Genomic DNA, 22,596 nt, shown 5'->3' with positions numbered 1-22,596 from the left:
TCCAGATCAGTGGCAGAGATTAATCCAGATGAACTGTGGGAGTGAAGTGAAAATCCTGGTTTGCTGAATGGTGGCTGAAGGGGATATCCAGTAATGCAGTGATGTTGGCTGAAATGGAGATCCAGAAATGCTGTGATGCGTGAACTGAGGAGACTGGTGTAGGCAGGAGTGGGTTAACTGAGGAGACAGGTTTCAGGCAGGAGAGAGTCTGGTGGAAGGCACAGGACTGATCTCAGCAGTGAGCAAGGCTAGGCAGAGCTGTGCAGGCTATGCAGGGAGCCAGAGACCGACAAGGAGCTAGGGCTAGCACTGGAACACAAGTCTGGGTACAGGAGCACAGAGAACTCTCTCACAGCTACGCTGTGAACACGTTGCACTGGCAACTACAGGGAGCTCCAAACACCCTTAAATACCCAGTAGTGGAATGTGATAGGCCAGAGAGAGCAGGTGACCTACAGACGATTGGCCTGCTATGTCACATGTCCAAAGACAACATGGCGGCGCCCAGAGACCTGTGACACAGAGATGCCGCTAGACTTACCCTTGCCAGGATGGTCCAATGCTGGCAGACCTCTGCGTACAGCCAATGCCAGTCTCCACATGCCAGCTCCCCAGACAGAAGGACTGTGCCACAGCGCCCTCACCGGTAAGGACCGCAAACCTCCACGCCGTGAAACCCTGGTTGCGACAGCAGTTCAGCTTCCAACATGGCACAGAGTGGCACTGCAGTGGCAGACAGGATGGTAGATTAATAAACTATAAAATTAAAAATGTCAGACAGCAGTTCCCCAAACAGCACATAATGCAAAGAAAAGAGGTGCAAGATGGAATTGTCCTTCGGCCCTTCCACCCACCCTTATGTTGTACATAGTAAACAGGACATGCACAGTTAAACAAACCAATCGTTTCAGCAACAGGTACTGCCAATTTTGGCTGAAGCAATTGGTTTGTTCACAAAACAAGCTACCAATGGGCAGCTGACATTGCTGGCAATGATCTCTCTGTGCACAAACTGGCTTTACAGAGTTTGTTGTCGCCATCATCATCCGATTCCTCACCCTCATCAGTGTGTACATTATCTTCACACAATATTAATTTGTTCCCGCTGGAATCCACCATTACAGCCTGAGGTGCATCTGTAATTTTTGGATGTAATTGGCGGTAAAGGTCTTCCTTGTGGAATTTGTAGTTCATTTTGATGAACATCATCTTTTCCACATTTTCAGAAAGTAGCCTCCTACGCCAATCACTGACAAGGTTCCTGGCTGTGCTGAAAACTCTTTCTGAGTACACACTGGAGGGTAGGCAGCTCAAGTAAAGCAAAAGCCGGTTTGTTCAAGAGCCACCAAATTGCCCTTTTCTCCTGCCAGTAGTGAAATGAACTGTCTGACATGCCTATTTGGACATTATCATTAAAATAGTCCTTAACCATTCTTTGAATGGTGACCGTATCAGATCGAGTCACGGTAGAGGTCTCATTAATTGTAGGCAATTCTTTTAGAACCAACCCGATGTCAAAACTGTTGTGTTGACTCATCCTGCATCAACAGTGGGTCTTTTTTTTGGGAAAGTTTTGTTTTTTTCTGGCAGCTGCACTAGCTGGAGAAACTGAAGGAGGAGCCATCGCTGCATCATGTGCCGCTTGAGCTGACAATTTCCTTACCCACATCTCTTTGTATCTCTTCAGATCTGTGTCCGTTGGGAAGACAGACACGACGTATGACTTATACCTGGGATCCAGCATGGTCGCCAAAATGTATTGACCGATTGTAAGATCCTGACAACCCTTGGATCCTGGTGAAGCAAATAAAGGACAATCTACAAGTCCGACATGCTTAGCAGAATTGCTTTGTTTCAGCTCACCATTCATTTCCCAAGCTGGTTTTGCAAAAGCCTAATTAGGGGAATTACCTGACTCAAGCTGGCAGTGTCTGAACTCACTTCACAGGTGACTACTTTGAAAGGTATCATCACTTTCCACAACACGAAAAGTATTTTCCACTGAGCTTGAGAAAGGTACATTCCCCCCTCCTCTTCCTATGTCATACTTCGCTGTGTAGCTTTGGATGGCTTTTTGTTGTTTCTCCATCCGCTGAAGCATATAAAGGGTGGAGTACCACCTCTTTCTTCAGCTGGTGACAGGGCAAATTCAACATTTCTAGCAGGTGCTGCAGTCTTCTACATGTCCCTGCAGAATGGCGAAAATGTCCAGAAATTTTGCGGGCCATAGAGAGCATCTCCCGCATGGCCCTGTCATTTAAAAAAAAAAATTGCACCACCAAGTTGATTGTGTGAGCAAAATATGTGACGTGCTGGAATTCACCCTGCTGTAAAGCTCTCACAATATTGGTGGTGTTGTCAGAAATCACAAATACCGAGGAGCGTCCAAGAGGGGTAAACCATTTTGCAATGACTTCCCTGAGTTTTTCTAAGAGGTTGTCAGCGGTATGCCTCTTAGTGAAATTGGTTATACACAGAGTAGCCTGCCTCTGAATGAGCTGCTGTCTCTTAGATGCTGCTGCTGCTATTGGTGCCACTGAAGGCAATACACCTACCCAGTGGGCTGTTACAGTCATGTAATCTTGCGTTTGCCCTGTTCAACTTGTCCACATATCTGTGGTTAAGTGGACAGTGGGTACAACAGCACTTTGGAGGACACTAATTAAGTTTTTTTTTTTATTTTTTTAACGTCCCTGTACAGGCTGGGAATTGCTTTTCTAGTGAAATGGAACCTAGATGGGATTTGGCAGCAGGGACACAAGACCTCAATTATCTGTCTAAAACCCACTCCAATAATGGTGGATATCGGACGCACATCTAATACCAGCATAGATGTTATGGCGTCAGTGATCTGCTGTGCAACTAGGTGACTGCTGTCATACTCTCTCCCTCTTGCAAAGGATTGTTTAACAGTCAATTGTTTTTTAGAACTACTACTAGCTGTCTTCCTGGTCCCATTCTGGGATGAAGATCCACTCTCAGCAGCAGCAGGCGTAGCACTCAAAGATTCTTCTGAGGAATCCTGGATGGGGAGGACTGAGTTAGCCTTATTAAATTGGATGCAGGACTACTTCCGATCATGATTGAGGATATTGTTGATGAAGGTGTTGGTGGTGTAGATGCCAGGTGCTTGGATCTAGCAGAGAGAAGGGAGCTAGCGGACGCTGGACTGCTTGTTGTTACTTTTTTAGCCAAAGTTTCTGAACTATGCAAACACTTGATGGATGCGCTGTAGATGACGTAACAGGGAGGAGGTTCCTAGATGGTTAGGGCCCCTACCTCTACTTACTCTGGCATGACAATGGGTACAGATGGCTTGAAAATTGTTGTCCGGATTTGGGTAGAAATGATTCCACACATTAGAAGTGGATTTTTTTGTTTTATGCCCAGGCATGACAATGGGATTTTCCTTATCATGGGCAACAACTGTTTCCACTGGGGCCTGATTCACACAAGCAACATCCTATGTAAAAACATCCTCATCAGTAAAACACTGCAGTGTCACAATATTTTGTTATGAATAAAAGAATAACACACTGTGCTACCACTTAGTGTCACAACATTTTTTATTAATAAGAATAACACACTGCGCTGCCACTTCCAGTGTCACAATATTTTTTTAATGAATAAAAATAACACACTGCACTACCACTTACAGTGTCACAATATTTTTTATGAATAAGAAGAAAAGAATAACACACTTTGCTACCACTTACAGTGTTACAATATTATTTATGAAATAGAAAAACACACTGTGCTACGACTTATAGTATCACAATGCGTGGATGATAAACTGCGGTCTGGCCGGCAGTGTCACCGAACAATAATAACGTAGCTAGCACACACAATAAATACCTGAAAAAGAAAATCTTTATTTTTTTATTTTTTGTAGAATGCTAATTTTATTTAACTTTTATTTTTTTTACACTGGGGAAAAGCACCCCTTTACGAGGCAGCAGCCCCTTGATGAACAACACAGAACCCCTTTATGGACAACAAAGCCCCTGCGGAGTGCGGACGGACCCCCTGCAGAGTCACAAATACGTGGATGATAAACTGCAGTCTGGCAGGCAGTGTCACCGAACAATAATAGCATAGCTAGCACGCACACAAAAAAAATGAAAATAAAAGTTTTCTTTTTTTTGTTTTGTTTGTGGAATGATAAATATTAATCTTAACTTTTATTTTTTACACTGGATTGACAGAGTACCCCTTTATGAACTGCAGCCCTAGCCCCTTGATTGATAGCACAACAGTGACACAGAAGCACCCCCCAATTTATGTACTGCAACCCCAGCCCGACAACACTGCATCCTTGAACAACTACAACACTGCACCCTTGAACAATCGAGAAGAACAGAGCATGTCTGTTCTGTACACTCTCCACAACTGGAGTGAAACTGGCACCGATCACTGGAACATTTATAGAATCCAAAATCCGCGAGAATCCGACAGCGGGAGGATGACATTTTGCTTGTTTTCGGATCCGAGTCAGGCGGGAAAACCCGAGCCTGACTTGGATTCGACTCAGAATTGCAGAGTTCGGGTAGGTCCAGTTCTCTGAAAACCGGACCCGCTCATCTCTAGTTTCCACTGAGATTTAGCCCCAAAGCAAGTGCACTATGACACTCATTATATAAGCAGGATATCAGCATGTGCAAAGTGACTTATTGATGATGGAGCATATTACGAGACCTTTACATACGAACTTCTACTGTAGAAATGGAGAGCTAGGACATCATCACTATTGTAGCTTGGTGGCCTACAACTGGGATAAAGCACAAGGCTCAGATGGGATGTCAGAGAGTTTGACTGATTGAAGACAGATGAGTAAATGTTCTCTGTTGCTAAGAGCAGGGAGAAGCAGCCATAGAGGTGACATTTTCTCCAACCACCTGATCCATGGTTCCACATCCTGCTCATCCCATCACTGTAAAAAAGTCCAACCAGGACTCATGAAACTATCTTTTCAATTCTCCAATGCCCAAGGTTTTGTTCCTTAGCCACAGCTTCTAATAATCAATGACAGTAACAGTACTCATGGGGTTGTTAGCTGCAGGGCCCCATTCGTGAGAAGATACGTCCTGGTGTGCATTCTTATTTGACTGTCTTCGCACAACTGTTGAACTCAGCTGTAAACTGAGTGAAGTCACTCTGTTACTCTGAACAAGTTATGTCCGCCTCTGCTGGCCGTTTACATCAATTATCTGTTTTTAATCATTAAGTGGATTCTATTTGGGTGGTGGCTTGGCATATTTGTGACACTGATGTGCATGAAACGCCAGTACTGATACTGTACCAGATGTACATAATCACATCAGACCTCCACTAGGATGTCATAGCCTCTTACATCTTTTGTCTTGTCTGTTCTCACTTTAAATTACACACAGGCACACACATACACAGTACTTATAAATACATGCCTGCTTACATAAAAAGGAGTCTGCACAGATGATACGGTCACTCACTAAGCCGTCTATTATATGCGAAGGACAGGTGCACGTAACAAACTGACAAACTCTGTGTTTCACTACAACATATGTTGAAATGAGATAATTACATTACAGTAATGCACTCTGGATGCCTGATGTCCCATCTTTCACTGGCAACCACTACTCCAAGTGCTTCTTGTTCCAGCTTGTCGCAGAGCAGCCTTTTGCTTGTATTAACCTTTCTCCATACACTTTGCTCTTGATGGCTTATTGTGAAAACCAAATGCACTAGGTGCCCAATCCCCATAGACCACTGTTACAAATGTTCATTGAAGTAATTGCATTATTAACAAATATTGTACTGATCTGCTATTAGATCTCATACAGGGAACACCATATTTTAGCAAGTATATGTACAATATGAGTGTGTGTGTAAATATATATATATATATATATATATATAATTATATATATATATATATATATATATATAGTATATGTAAATGTTATTAGAATCTTTTATTGTTGCAGTGCATCAAAGTTTCTATAGCGCTGTACACACATCATAGGTACAAAAAACAATGCAATAAAATATCACCTCCCTATCTTGTAGAGTAAGCAGTGGCAAGTTGCAGGGAGAGAAGGAAATTCGACACTCGAGTCTGTACATAAGTTAAGTGTTGAGAAGGTCTCCATACCATCAAATTAGAGTCTGTGGGGGTGATTCCGCAGAAGATGAAATTGCAAAGCTGCACACAAGCAGCTTTGCGATTCCATCCTTGCTAAAATGCAAATGCAGCAGGAGGTATCTGACACCCCATGGTGCTTTTGCCAACCCAACCTCCTCATATCCACCACTGCCTGTCAATCAAGCAGAGGCACCCGGGGGCCAGCGTACGATCACGCCGGACCCGTTCTGCATTTACGAGAACTACTGAATCAGGCCCTGTGGATGGAACCTATAACATCTTTGAAAGGACATCCCTACCTAAATACATCTGAAGGTCAGGTATTTACCATACTCTCTATTACTTTTGGCTGTTGCAAATATTAACTGTACCTGCATTGTACCTCTAAAAGATTGAACTTTCAGCTAATTGCTTTTTTAATTGTATACAAAGAGAAGCATATAATAAACTACTGTAGCATATTAACCCCTTGTGCTACACTCTATTAATTGCATTTAGAGGTCTATTCTAACAAGTGACACATTTTTTGATTGATTCTATGTGCAGGAATGTTATTATTAATTATCCTCATTTACATAATTTTTTCTTAGGTTTTTTATTTTCCTTTCTATGTTGTATTTATTAAAATGTGTGTACCAATTGTCAGTAAAATTATATTTTAAACAGTACATCCAAGCCTTAGTGTTTCTCGTGACAGTTAGCAGACCTTAAACTGTGTATAGGGGATGTAGTCAGAATCCTGGTGGTGATAATCAAGACACAACACTGGCAGCAGAATCCTGACAGTCAAAATACAGACAAATCCCAAGGTGAGTATTAGGGTTACGATTAGGGTTAGCCACTAAGGGGGGAATTAGGCTGTAGTATGGGATAGTTAGGCTGCTGAAGGGGGCAGCTAGGGTTAGGCTGCGGGAGGGGTGGGTTAGGGTTAGAATACTCACAAATATTTGTCTGGAGTTTGACCATCAGGATTCCGCTGCCTGTATTTTCACCAAATGGATGGGGACCATCGGGGATACCGCACCCAACCCGTGTATAGTAATCTTAGCGCAGTGAATCTCTGCCTCTCCTTTTTTGTACATAAGGTGAGAACAAACATACAGTATCAGAGTTTATGACTTGGAAATAAAAAAAAAAGGAATACAGTTGGCATGGATAGTAATAAGGTAAGCCTGTGAGAGCTTACATACTAAGAGGAGTTGTGAACAGTTGGAGGGTGAATTGGGATGAAGAATTGGTCAAGAGCAGAGAGGTAAGTGGAGATTTAGTTGATGGGCTGTAAGCGTTAATGAAAATGTGTGACTGCATATTTCAAGCTGGAGAAAATGGTAGAAAGTCTAACGTTTGAGAGCATGAGTTCCAGAAGAGGGGTATGAAGATGGAGAAGTTTAGGAGGTGGTCAGGAGGTAACTAGGGTGGAGGTGAGGCAGTGGTCACTGGAAGAGGGGAGGGCATGGAGAAGGTTGGCGATGTACAAGAGGGAAACATAATAAAGGGCTTTATATGCAAGGGTGAAGATTTTTAATTGGACTGTAACAAGGATAGAGAGTCAGTAAAGTAAGAGGGAAATACGATGAGCAGTAGGTTAGAATGGATTGAAGAGGATAAAGGCGAGAACAGAGGAGGCCAGAGAGGAGGAGGTTACAGTAGTCAAGGCTGGATATTATGAGTGTGTGGATGAGAGATTTGATGGTATCAGAGATTCAGAGGTGAGAAAGGGATTACTCTTAAGGTGCGTACACACGGACAGATATATCGTTACGATATGAACGATAACAATATCGTTTAATGATATATCGTTCATATCGTTCATTTTTATGCAGTGAACGACCAACGATGCGCGTTCCCACGTGAACGATAACGATATCTTTGATCATCCGTGCATGCAGGCCAATCTGGATGATATCGTCAACTTTGCATGTTCAGAGATGTAGCAGGATGACTCACTGAAAGATATCTTTGAAAGATATCTTTCAAAGATCTCTTTCAAAGAGATCTTTGAAAGATATCTTTCATGTCTTTGGTGGTACAGATCGTCCCGTGTGTATGCACCTTTAAAGATGTTGAAAAGGAGGAAATGGCAGGAGTAAAAGCCATTTTGAATATGAAGGGGTACAGCCATGGCCAAAAGTTTTGAGAATGACACAAGTATTGGTTTTCACAAAGTTTGCTGCTTCAGTGTTTTTAGACCTTTTTGTCAGATGTTGCTATGGTATACTGAAGTAAAATGACAAGCATTTCATAAGTGTCAAAGGATTTAATTGACAATTACATTAAGTTTATGCAAAGAGTCAATATTTGCAGTGTTGACCCTTCTTTTTCAAGACCTCTGCAGTTCGGACTGGCATGCTGTCAATCAACTTGTGGGCCACATACTGACTGATGGCTGCCCAGTCTTGCCTAATCAATGCTTGGAGTTTGTCATAATTTGTGGGTTTTTGTTTGTCCACCCGCCTATTGAGGATTGACCACAAGTTCTTAATGGGGTTAAGGTCTGGGGAGTTTCCTGGCCATGGACCCAAAATTTTGATGTTTTGTTCCCCGAGCCACTTAGTTATCACTTTTGCCTTATGGCAAGGTGCTCCATCATGCTGGAAAAGGCATTTTTCATCACCAAACTGTTCTTAGATGGTTGGGAGAAGTTGCTCTTGGAGGATGTTTTGGTACCATTCTTTATTCATGGCTGTGTTCTTAGGCAAAATTGTGAGTGAGCCCACTACCTTGGCTGAGAAGAAACTCCATATATGAATGGTCTCAGGATGCTTTACTGTTGGCATGAAACAGGACTGATGGTAGCGCTCACCTTTCCTTCTCCGGACAAGCGTCTTTCCAGATGCCCCAAACAATCTGAAAGGGGATTCATCAGAGAAAATAACTTTACCTCAGTCCTCAGCAGTCCAATCCCTGTACCTTTTGCAGAATATCAATCTGTACCTTTTGCAGAATATCAGTCTGTATTTCCTGGAGAGAAGTAGCTTCTTTGCTACCCTTCTTGACACCAGGCCATCCTCCAAAAGTCTTTGTCCTGGAGGATTCTTAAAATTTTTTCCATGGGTGTAAAGATGACACCAAAACAGCGTATATTCTATTATGTTTGGTTTGAGAAAGCACTGGGATATGCAGGATGAGATGGCAGAGAGGCAGGAAGAGACAATAGAGACAATGGAAAAAGACAGGTCAGGGGAAGAGAGGTATATTTAATTTTTATCATTGTAGAGGGGTTATTGGAGACCAAACGAGCTCATGAGGATTCCCGGAGAGGAGGTGTATAGGGAGAAGAAGAGGTGCCAATGACAAACCCTTGAGGGACCAGTATCCCCACTTTCAAATGTTCATATTTCCTGGTCTCTACCAGTTTTACTCCTGGTTTTCCAGGAAAAATTCCCTGTAAATTCACTGGCACATTTTTTTCTTAAATGCTTTTGCAGTTACCTAACAGGAGAGCAGACAACCTTACTACAGTAGAAATTCTTTTTAAAAACTGAAAGGTAATTGTATCGAACCAGAAAAAAATCCAAAGGTGGAAACAGGGGCCCTGATTCAGAGCCGGACGCTCTGACAGAGCGCTCGCTCTGAATCAGGGCCGCCCTTCTTAATTTTAGAGCGGCCTCCTGGCCGCTCGTATAGCTGTGGGTGACGACCCACAGCTATAGCGAGCGGCCAGGAAGATGGTCGTGATGGTCAAGACCATCGTGACCATCGGGCTTGCAACGAGACCCTTGTGGTAGGGTCACGTTGCCGCGAGCCCTGGAGTGCTTTCGGCTCTATCAGAGCCGAAGGCACTCCCACTGACATCACTTGTGATGTCAATGGGGCCGGCCCCAGACGGTAGGCGTTCCCATAGGAACGCCTCCGTCTCGGCAGCCACGCCCCCGGCACACCCACCAAAGGGGGCGTGCTGTCACACACCATCGACAGCACGCCCCCTTTGGTACAAGACCCATAGCGACGGCTTGGCCGTCGCTATCCGGGTCTCATGCATGCGTACGAAGGAGCCGGGTCCGTCGTGCGCATGTGCACTGGGCCAACATTGACCCGCTTGGCCCAGTATTCCTTAACTTTGCCAAAAACCGGGAAAAGCCAGGGAAAAAAAATCTAAAATGGAAACAGTATACCATAACATTGCCGAAACCAGGAAAAGCCAGGGAAAAATATAAACATGGAAATACTGCTGCAAACCAGGAACAATGAGAAAAACAACCCCAAAGCTGAAACATAGTGGGGGACATCGACAGGTGGAGGAAGGGTGGACATTGAATGAAGAGGTAGAGACAGAAAAGGAAAGGTTAGTGAAATAATAAGTGAACCAAGAGATGACAGACTCATAGTGACTGATGGAATGGAGGATTTGGAGAAGTGGGTGATCAAAAGTGTGAAAGGAGGGACACAGATCTAAAAGAATGAGAAGTGACCATTAGCTGGCGACCATTGGTGACCTTGGTGAGGGCAGTTTTTGTGGAGTGGAGGGGATGGAAAGCAGATTGAAGTTAGAGATAGTCATATAGAGATATATATATAATAAACAAAGGGAACAAAGAATAAAGGAAGGCTACTAAGAAAATAACAGTATATCACACAATGCAGTGATAGGATGATCCCATATTAAACATAGGCACATTTTAAAATGTTAACAGTTCAACAGTGAAAATTGTGGTAAAAGGGGAGGGGGGGTTGGGGGTAGGTAGAAGTGGCAAGTTAGCAGGATAGCAGCAATAGTTAAATTTGCCTTATGTTGGGTTCCTACTCCCAAGGTGCCTACATTCTGCTGTGGCCATCTTTGCTTCCTTCTGAGTACTAAATGTACTAAAGACAGCTAGTACCACCTGTATATGTTTATTTTGGAACATCAGTAGTCCGAATTCTGAGCCAACACACATTGTTAGTTATAGATATAGGGTGGACAGAAGTCCTTGATCCTGAGAAAACAGAGACACTGTCACAGGTCACTCTAGTGGTCAGGGTTTGGATTCTCATGGCGGCACCTGAGCAAAAACTGTTCCTAGCAATGACCACAGGATCTTATCGTTGGCAGCAGGATTGATTTTCAGGGAGTCAAGTTTCTCCAGGTGAAGTACAGACTACAATTGTGGTGAACTCATTGTCAGCAGCAAGGTTTGGTATATGAATATCAACAGGGCAAATGAGAGAGGTCACAGTCCCAGGTACTGTGGAAAGGCGTTGCAACATCCAGGGAGGTGGGCCATGCCCCCTCAAAACAAATTGTAACAATAATTTTCCCGAATTGTCCCTCTCAGCAGCACTGCAATGGGTGACAATATCTCCCTTGCCAGCTGACCTGGGCTCAGTACCCGCTCCTCCATCCCTCTTGGTACTCCTGGATATCAGATATTTCTAGCAGCAGCTCAACATGGCTTTATGCCACCTCCGCACCCAAAACACATGACATAATGACATCACACTGAGGGGGCGGAGCCAACAACTCAGTTGCCAGATCAATTAGGTAGAGTATTGCCCGGAGCGTCCTTGCAGCTCCACAGGCTGCAGGATGCCTGCCCGGAGCCACCAAGACACCTAGGCGCCACAGTGGCGGCAGACCAAAGAAGTCTGCAAGCATGGCCTGCCAGTAAAACTGAACAGAACAACATGACAACAGCTGGCTCCCAGGAACTCTCCCTGTGTCCAGGGCTCTCCGTGATTGCATGCCTAGACAAAGATATTCCATACAGTCATGGATCTGAGATAGGGACTACCCTGTAAAAGTAGGCACTTGTGAATGTGGCAGGTAAACATAATGGTAAATACGGCGAGATCAAGTAAAATACCTTGTAAAGTCATTGAAAAGTGAGTAAAATTTATTTTTTTTATGCATGTTATGCAGAGACTTAAAAATAATCTCATAGTTCATTAGCATAAAAGGCCTGATTCAGTAGTGTTTGCAAGTGCGATTACGGATGTACATCGACCAATTGTTTAGCATTAAGTGAGTGACAGGCTATCAGCGTTTGGGAGTGGTGACGGGGTGGTTGGAAAAACGCAGGCATGTCTGTCTGTTGTCATTCCCTGGGTGTGCATATATTAGCCACTGCAATTGCATACGCCGCATGAGAGCTCACTGCGTGCAACGAGTCTTGCAGTTTCTGCAGCTGGTCAGACCCATTGTAAATGCTGCATGATTGGCCGATGTGTACCTATGTCTACGCAGAAGAGCGACATTGGACGGATGTGAGAAGGCAGCAGTGGGCGTCTTTATGCTGGCTGAGTTTGGGCAGGTCTTAGCATATTTTCGCAGCTGTGTTCATTACAAATTCGCAGCTGCGATCACAATTGTGATTGGTACTGAATCAGGCCCAAAATACGCACCTACAATCATTCATTTTAGTGAAAAGGGAAAATGCTACTCTATCAAAATAATGAACCAAGTACTGAGATATATTACTGAACCACAGATGATGATTATCATTAATAACAATAATAATAATTTCAGCTTTTTTTAGTCTGTTAAATTTAAAAGTTAAATAATTATAAATTGCCTGAACTATGGTTACACAAACTTTTTTGTCTTATAACTGATTACTTCAAATTTAAGTATTTCTTGTTTCAATAAATGAAATCTCTATTAAACACATTCAGAGAAAATATTTTAAGACGTAAACTCATACAAAAGCTAAATTTATCAATTACACTGTTATAAAAATTATTCACCACTAGATGGCACACATGCATGGTGATATCGACAGTGAAATAGGCCACATGTTCGAAACAATGGCACAATTTTGATAGTATTTTTGTGCTTCTCAAAGTTTGAGTTCATGGAACATCTTTGTAACAGGTCTAGTAATTATATTGTATTTTAGGATAATGAACAATGCACATCATACCTTTACCCTTCATTAAAAAAGCCACGATCACTTTCTGCAATAGTTTTTCTCTTCTGTGCATGTACATTTTATCTATCTATCTATCTATCTATCTATCTACGACATTGTAGACAGGTGTGTAAAATATGCTGCAAAATAAAAATGTTTTAAAAAATAGAAGTGTTAATAGTTTATTTTTATCAATTAACAAAATGCAAAGTGAATTAACAGAAGAGAAATCTAAATCAAATCAATATTTGGTGTGACCACACTTTGCCTTCAAAACAGCATCAATTCTTCTAGGTAGACTTGCACACAGTTTTTGAAGGAACTCAGCAGGGAGGTTGTTCCAAACATCTTGGAGAACTAACCACAGATCTTCTGTGGATGTAGGCTTGCTCACATCCTTCTGTCCCTTCATGTAATCCCAGGCAGACTTGATGATGTTGAAGGTTCTGTGGGAGCCATATCATCACTTCCAGGTCTTCTTGTTCTTATTTACGCTGAAAATAGTAATACATTGGCTGTATGCTTGGGTCATTCTCCTGCTGAAGAAAAAATTTTGAGCCAATCAGACGCATCCCTTATGGTATTGTATGATGGATAAGCACCTGCCTGTATTTCTCAGCATTGAGGACAACATTAATCCTGACCAAATCCCCAACTCCAATTGCTGAAATGCAGGGACCTCCACTATGCATCACTGTTGCCTGCAGACACTCATTATTGTACCGCTCTCCAGCCCCTCGGTGAACAAACTGCCTTCTGTTACAACCAAATATTTCAAATTTTGACTCATCAGTCTAGAGCACCTGCTGCCATTTTTCTGCACCCCAGTTCCTATGTTTTTGTGCACAGTTGAGTCGCTTGGCCATGTTTCCACATTGAAGGTGTGGCTTTTTGGTCGCAGTTCTTCCACTTCTGGCCAGACTTCTCTAAACAGTAGATGGGTGTACTGGGTCCCACTGGTTGCTGCTAGTTCTGAACTGATGGCACTGCTAGATATCTTCTGATTTCGAACGGAAGTAAGCATGATGTGTTTGTCAGCTGATGCACTAAGTTTCCTTGGCTGACTACTGCGTCTACAGTACTCAACGTTGCCTGTTTCTTTGTGCATCTTCAAAAGAGCTTGAACTGCACATCTTGAAACCCCAGTCTGCTTTGAAATCTTTGCTTGGAAGAGACCTTGCTGATGCAGTATAACTACCTTGTGTCTTGTTGCTGTGCTCAGTCTTGCCATGGTGTATGACCTGTGACCAGAAACTGTCTTCCACAACCTCACCTTTGTAGCAGAGTTTGGCTGTTCTTCACCCAATTTTAAGCCTCCTACATAGCTGTTTCTGTTTCAGTTAATGACTGTGTTTCAACCTACCTGAAAATGATGATCATTATTACCTGTTTGGTATGATTGGTTAATTATACCCATGACTATAATCCTACAAATCTCTGACGTTGTGCAAGTGTACCTAGAAGAATTAATGCTGTTTTTAAGGCAAAGGGTGTCACACCAAATATTGATTTGATTTAGATTTCTCTTCTGATCATTCACTTTGCAGATTGTTAATTGATAAAAATAAACCATTAATACTTCTATTTTTGAAATCATTTTTTCCATACCTGCCCAAAAATGTTGCACAGTATTGCATATATATATATATATATTTATTAAAAGGCATTGATCCACTGTACTTGCCACTCCTAGATCTGGGGTGCATGTGGTATGTCAACACATTGTTTAAAGAAAAATCACAGAGGCTCTGCACTCACCATAATAAAGCATGGGGTTTAGTTCATATTTTGATCAAAACATTTAAGCCTGCAACCCGTCATATATCACATTTTTCTGCGTACAAATAGTTTTTGGGATGGACTAATGGGTGATATCAGTGATGGCTCATGTCTATGCATCAATTGCTGAGTCAGTCACAAAATCTGGCGCAGAAGGAAAAAGCTTTTCTTTCACCCCCATGGACTTTTAATCATGGTCTCAATTTTGCTCACGTCACACATTTAATGCCATCTGTTATAAATGAGAGTCAGAAACGTAATCTTTAGTGGTAATACCTGGCGGATTCATAAAAATAGTATAAATGCTAGACCTGGCTGTTGGCAAAGCATTCAAACGCCAATTACAGAAACAATGGGAAGATTGGATGTGAGTGGATCTCACACAATTACACATGGAGGGAGAATGCACAAACTCTATTAGAAGTGGCGCGGAAGGTTTCTGATTGGTAGTCTTAGAAATTCTACAATTATTTCTGGATTCAGGAAGAAGATCATTAATTCCCATACAAAATTGTAGCAGGAAGAAAATGACTAATTATACATAACAAAGGAAATTTAGAAAAGGACGTATTAGATTTATTTACTAATGATTCAGACTTTGAGGGTTTTGTTTAATTAAGGCAAGATTGGTAACATATGATATAAAGGGCTGTGTATTTAGCATACCGTACGTGATCTAAATGGATGCCTGTAAGCATGTGCTGTATGTATGGATTTATATGCATATACCATAATTATATTTGTATTATGTGCATGTACCATAATTATATATGTATGTATTTATGAACATTACTGTATGTATGTATTTATGCAAGCATTATATGCATTTACTATATGTATGTATGTATTTATGAACAGTATGCATGTATTTATGTTTGCAGATTATGTTTTGCTCTATTTGCATGTTTTATAGTATATTTTAGCTGTATGTACCATTTTATTTTGTATTGATGCACTCCAGTACTATGCACCATAATTCCATAATGAAGGCAACATTGTTCTTTATATTTGTGTATAAAGTAATACCGTAGTCCTGACCAACTTTGAAATTGTCCCGGGTTAGGGTTAGGCACTAACGGGGAGGGCTAGGGTTATAGTGCGGGGTGGGAGGGTTAGCGATAGGCTACAAGAAGGGAGGGTTAGGGGGAGAAGGGGGAAGGCTAAGTATACTTACCCGACCCCTGTCGGGATACCAACCATCGGGATGCCACTGTCGATATTTTCACAGGAGGCATCCCGACAGCCAACATTACATACCGATTCCGTATGTATGTATGTAGTGTATGTATGGACCATATGTACTGTATGTATGTATGTATGTATGCAGACTATGTTTTAGATTTTTTTTATGTTTTATTATGTATTTCTTCTTATATTGTACTGGTAGTTTACTGTATTTTGTATAAATGCCCTAATTTCAAACAATACCAGGTGACACCATAAAGAAGCTTAATTGTTCTTTACCATATATTTGTGTATTCTGCATACAGTAATACCATAGTTCAGACTACCTTTGAAATCCAATATTATATCCATGTAAGTACTGTATGTACATTATGTATTATATGCATGTACTGTATGTATATATGTAAGTGTGTACATACTGTGTGTATGTCTCCCACGCCCCATCCTTGGGTGGATTATATGATCAAATGTCTCTTAGGGGTCTATTTATCATCATCACTTAATTTATACAAAAGCAGGTGTAAATTACCATTTTCACCTACTTTTGTATAAATTACGCATCACAGCTGACCTATGGATGCAGTCCTAGTTCTGAAGAGGGTTCCATTTGGATCCCTCCACCACTGCTCAGCTCCTTCCGGTGCAAGTCACACACGCGTGAACCCACGCAGTGCTAAGTTTCATCGCAAATAAAGTAATGGTGAAAGGATTTGTGGGGACAGCTGATTTTCGGATCAGCTGTCTCAACATCAGAGCAATGATGAATTGCTCTGGTGCCCACTGCAATTAGATATTTAATTATCAGGGGACACCCGGCCCCCAATAATTAACATAATGAATAGGCCCCTTAGTGTGACTCTCTTTGATATTTGTCATACCTTGGACAATTTTCTCTGCAAATTGTTTAGTGTATCCATATATGGTTCAAACAGGAAAGTTACTTGAAAAATAACTGTGTTTTATAAAGTTGTGTGTTGTTTTTTGTTCAATTTGCTCCCAGTGTTCTTGTTTTTTTTTAAAGAAAATTACATTGTGCAATGCAGGTGTTAGCAATTTTTCATTCTATACATATGGGCACATTTCCAGTGACTGGTCTTCAAAAAGTCAATTCAAATTCAAAATTAATTTTAACATTTTTCTCTTTTCTGACTGCATGTTTGACAATTAAGGGGTCTATTTACTAAGCCTTGGATGGATATAAAGTGGACGGAGATAAAGTACCAGCCAATCAGCTCCTAACTGTAATTTTTCAATCACAGTCTGTGACATGGCAGTTAGGAGGCTGGTACCTTATCTCTGTTCACTTTATCTATCCAAGGCTTAGTAAATAGACCCCTTAGTGTGCATTACATGCTGGACAACATGGGGCTGCATATTACTGAGGACACTGCTCAGTGTTATATTTTTGACGACGAAACATTGCTATTCAATGGAGGTGTAGTTTTTATTGAAAATTGGGGAATGCTAAATAATTTAGGCTTCTTACTGTCTGGTAATCATTATTGTAAATACAAAGACAACTGGAAGGAACATTAAGAAAACTATTTAATATTATTCTTCTTTAAAAAGATGTATTAAGCTATGCCGTAGTTTGAGGGGCTCAGAACAAAAATGAATTGCATGCAATGACATAAAACAAAATTGCTTACAATCTAAGGGGTGTGGGGTATAAATGATACATAACAAATGTGGGTATCTTAGTATGATGAGTAAGCAGAAAAGTGGGCATTGCTTGAAATAAAATGGGACGTAGCCCCAAATTTCTCCCTGTGAAAGACTGACCTAAAAATTGCAATAGACCAAGACTGAGCATTGTTGATGTAACTAAAATATATGGAATATTTCTCATCCTACAGATGTTACATTCTAACATTTTGTAAAAAAACAACAACAATATTTAAAAGCCATAGAAATCAACTGACCTATCTTTGACCTTATAATTGGATTTACATTCTCCTTTTACATTCTGAAATCTGAGGCAGCCCGCTTTCTAGGACAGTCACCTTTTTATGTTCTATAATAATAAAAGAGCAATTAGACATAACCTCTGGGGTCATTAGACATAGAACTGCCATGTTATACTCTAATGGCAGAGCCACTTCTGATAAGCTGGTGGTAATGAGACAAGAGTACCAGATATATTCCCAAGTACCTGAAGAAAGGTATTTCAGAAAGTGGAGTGTCCTAGGAGATACAAGACAAAATAAGTCATCTCTATATTGAAAAGAAAATTATATTTTAGTTATTAGCCTTCTAGATCAGGCTTAGGTACACTGTGGCTCTACAGCCAAAAAAGCAGAATATAATGACATTTGTTGTTCCAAGACAATCAGCGAGCCACCGGTTGCCTACCAATTTTCTTCAATTAGTACATTTTAGTTGTGTTTTGTCAATAATAAATAAATGTCTAATAAAACTGAGCTAAAAAGACCAGGTTAAACAATGTAATGCTAAATAAACTCTGTATAGCCTCATATAAAACACTGGGGCCTATTTATCAAATAATAATTGTGGGACAACTCCCATATACACATATTTTTGGTTAAGGTTCCGCAAACCGAACATATGCCCATTGGGGCTGCTTTTGCATTCAGGGGATACTTAATGTTTGCGGAACCTTAACCGAAAATATTGAAGAACTTACCAAGCTCCAGAATGAGAAACTTTCCGGAGCTTGGCCCCAGCAGCTAACGTCAGCTTCAGCTAATTCTACATATTTTTGGTACAGTCATGAAATATTTGGTTTCTGTACACACACAGTCCAAGCTACTATAACCAACAAGGCTTAACTATATCAGCTATAAAAGCAATGCATCACGCCATATGCTTAAAAACCCCCCCACAAAGGACAGCTCTCTTTGGTAAAAGCTATCCTTTGTGATAGAAGGACTTTCGGCACACACCGCTCAGGGGGAAATGCGGCTAGAAGCCCATAGGCTTCTATTGGTTAACACCATGTAAAGATGGCTTGGCCCACCACATCCGAGCCCTGGAATGTATTACATTCCAGAGCTTGGTGCATATGCGGTAAGCAGCCAAACCCCCGAAAATTTCATTTTTGGAGGTTTGACTGCAAAAACTGCTTTGATGCATTCCGTCCTGTATCTAATGCAAGCCACCAAACTTCAAAAAGCATCACTCTGCAGTACATTTGTCATTGGAGTAACATTTGCTGCAGGTCATGTTAGATTATACAGCTACTCAAGTAACTCAAGGCTTTTATTTTGCATTAATACGACTGATCCAAGAGATGGGCAAGCTCTTTAAATAGATTTGAAAGGGATATTAGTGGGTTAGTGAGGGTAAGAGGGACATCATCTGCAAACAGAGAAAGTTTATAAGATGAATCACCAACAGAAATGCCAGACATATCCAGGTTTGCTCGTATCCTGCAGGCTGGGGGTTCAATGGTTAGAGCAAAATTTAGTGGGGAGAGAGGACACTCGTGCCATTAGAAATGGGGAAGGATTCAGAGAGAAGACCCCCAGCAAGGACCGAGGTAGAGGGATTATGATAAAGAAATTTACCTCTAAAACCGAAATAGAGGAGAGTATTGGTCATAAAAGAGACCCTATCAAAAACCTTTTAGGCGTCTAGGGCAAGAAGGAGAGAAGGAAGCTTGGTAGAGTTTCAGAGAAAACAGAGATGAATGCAGTGCTCTAATCAATATATAGACTCCATTGACATATATAGATATAAAAAATTTAATTATATAAATCCATAAAAAAATCACAATACTAAAAACATATTGCACAGGGATTATGGACATGAAATCAATGACATAGCACAATAAAAATGGAATAGAAAATAAAATAAGAAGTCACTCTATCTACTTTGCATATATACTCAAACTCAACTGTAGTGTTTAGTGTGGCCTTAGTTAGTATATGAGTCCATCTAGGGAAACCAGTCTCATGGTGCTATATGATTCTTAAACCCACATATGATTATAGTTACCATATCCAGTGGCTGTAATATTGGTAGTCCTTTTTGCCAATGCTAGCGAGGCTTTTATAGGTATAGTAATTCCATATGTCGCCAGTCTGATTTGCTAGTATATGGTATTCTCCTCTATCATAAATCTCTGTAGTGCAGGTTCAGTTCAATGGTATTGTGGATAGTTGGAAACACCAGTGAGGGGTTTAGGAATAGCACAGTTCTTTATAGCATGGATCCAAGCTGCAGATGGTAGTGCAGGAAACGTCCGTGAACAAATAGCGGCTCCCGTTGGGTTTCGAGTGGTGGAGAGTGTGTCAAACAGTCTCTTAACGCATTTTGCTGTGTGCAGTCACAGCTTTATCAAACGATAGTGATGGATAAGGTCAATTATACATCTGGTATTGTTGATGGCTTCGCGGGTAGGTACAAAGCGTACCTGGTCTGAATGGATAAGAGAGGGTAGGATAGGGTTAAGTCTATTTGCCAAAGTCTTAGCGAAGAGTTTGAGGTCAGTGTTTGAAAGGGAAATTGGGCGATAGTTAGTGACCAGGATCTTTACCTGGCTTCGGAATGACTCTTATTTTGGCCCTGGTGATGTCCGAGGGGAAAAAGCTACCCTCAAAAATTTGATTAAAAGAGGGCATGCGTTCGACATCCCGGCGGTCTGGATGCCGACGCTTATCTTACCGGCACCAGAATACCGACACCGGTCACATTCCCGACGCCGGCATCCTGACTGCTGTGATGCCAAAGGTAAGTAGCGGGGTGGGGGGGAGGGCTACGTTTAGGGGTTAGTGTTAGGCACTACGGGGAGGGTTAGGTACTAAAGGGGGAGGGTTAGGTTTAGGCTGCGGGGAGGGGAAGGTTAGGTTCAGGTATCAGAAAGGGAGGTTTAGGGTAGGGAGAGGGGGAGGGTTAGCATACCAACCACCAAGTGTTGGTATGTTAACCCTGTCGGGATCCAAGTGTCGGGATTCTGACTGACTAGATCCCAACTGTCGGATTACATATCGATTCCTAAAAGAGTTTGTAAGATGGGAAATTAGCGAGCTCTGAAAGGTTTTATAGTAGGAGAAGGGAAGACCATCCAGACCAGGTTCCCTTGAAGGTTTATGTAGTCTAAGAGCATTAGAGACCTCTTCCTCAGTTATAGAGAGATTAAGTGTCTCAGAGGTGGAGGAGTCGATCCTAGGTAAAGCACAGGAAGATATATAATCAATAATGGAGAAGAGGATTGGGAAGAATCGTGGTCTTGAAGGTTATAAATATTAGAATAGTAATTCTTAAAAATGTAGATAATGGTGAAGGGATTGAATTGAACAGAACTGGAGTGATTATTAAAGGCAGGGATTGCCATAGTAGCCGTACGAGTCTTCAAACGATTGTCAAGAAGAGTTGTTGTTCTTTTAATAGAATTGCTGGTTCAGCCATCTGAGAGATTTTCTATTTTTTTGGAAAGAATGGAGTTAAGTGCTGATTTTGCAGATGTGAATTGCTTATAAAGGGTATAAGTGGGCGTACATTTATGGAGAGACTCTAGATGATGGACCTGGTCCATTAGGGAGCGGTGAAGACTTTTATGTTTCTTGTTCTGATGTGAGGCAGAGCTGATAATATGTCCTCGGATGACGGATTTATGAGCCTCCCAAACTAGAGGGGAACATCCAGACCAGAAACATTAAGGGTGAAGTACTCTTTTAAGACTTCTTCAATTTTAGTCTGCAATTGAGGAAGTTAGAGAAGGGTCTCATTAAGCTGCCAGGAGGGCCTGGTGACCGGAGTTTCTAGAAAGTGAAAGGAGGAGTTTACGATGGAGTGATCAGACCAGGAGTTAGGGGTAATATTCACAACTAAGAGATGCTTGGAAATGGGGAGACTGTACAGAATGAAATCAATTCTGAAGTATAAGCGACGGGGATTAACATAGAAGGTAAAAAGACTTGCTGATTTCAAATGTTTATTGAGAATTCTAGATATAGGACAAGCAGAAGGATTTGGATTTGGGTCTAGAATCTAGAAGTCACAACCGAGGAACAAGTGACATTTGCGACTGGGGTACAAGGAGCCAATGGGTAAATCTAGGAAAAGATGCCCACTGACAGTTTTAATAATATTTGTTAACCGTTGTTAACTACTACTATAATAATATTTATAGCATAAAGATTATATACTATAGGAACACAGTACATACATTAAAATAAAATCGTCTTTCCCATGTTTCCCTTGTCAGTCTGGATTTTGGTACCTGTTTGGTTTTACAGACATTACAATTTGATGCTGAAGGTTTCTGAATGATACATTCCCAAGAAATAACCAACTATAATTTATTGGGTTGATTAACAATTTAGTACAATTTAGTTTAATCACCAAGGTTTGGGGAACATTTATAGTTTCATAATGATTCCTAACAGTAGAGGTCACAGATTATACAAATTACTACTATATTCTCTAGATGCCAATTTCCAAAGGCGGCAAAGAGGCATCTATATATCTACGGTGATATTTGTGACAAACATGATTTGAAAATAATTATTGACATATTATATGAGCTAGATATATCATATTTAACAATATTCTTTCTTTACATAGCTGAAAACAAAACAATATTAGACCACTTTAAAATAAATAAATAAATTAAAATAAAACCTCTTAATTTTATGAATAACAAATAGATCAGTTATACAGTATTCTGCTTTATAAGCTAATTTTCATTAGAATGATCAATTTTGTTTTTGACCCATTCAT

This window comes from Taudactylus pleione, unplaced genomic scaffold (assembly GCF_031769625.1).
Source record: "Taudactylus pleione unplaced genomic scaffold, aTauple2 ptg000090l, whole genome shotgun sequence".
NCBI lineage: Eukaryota > Metazoa > Chordata > Amphibia > Anura > Myobatrachidae > Taudactylus > Taudactylus pleione.
This window is presented reverse-complemented; position numbering follows the sequence as displayed.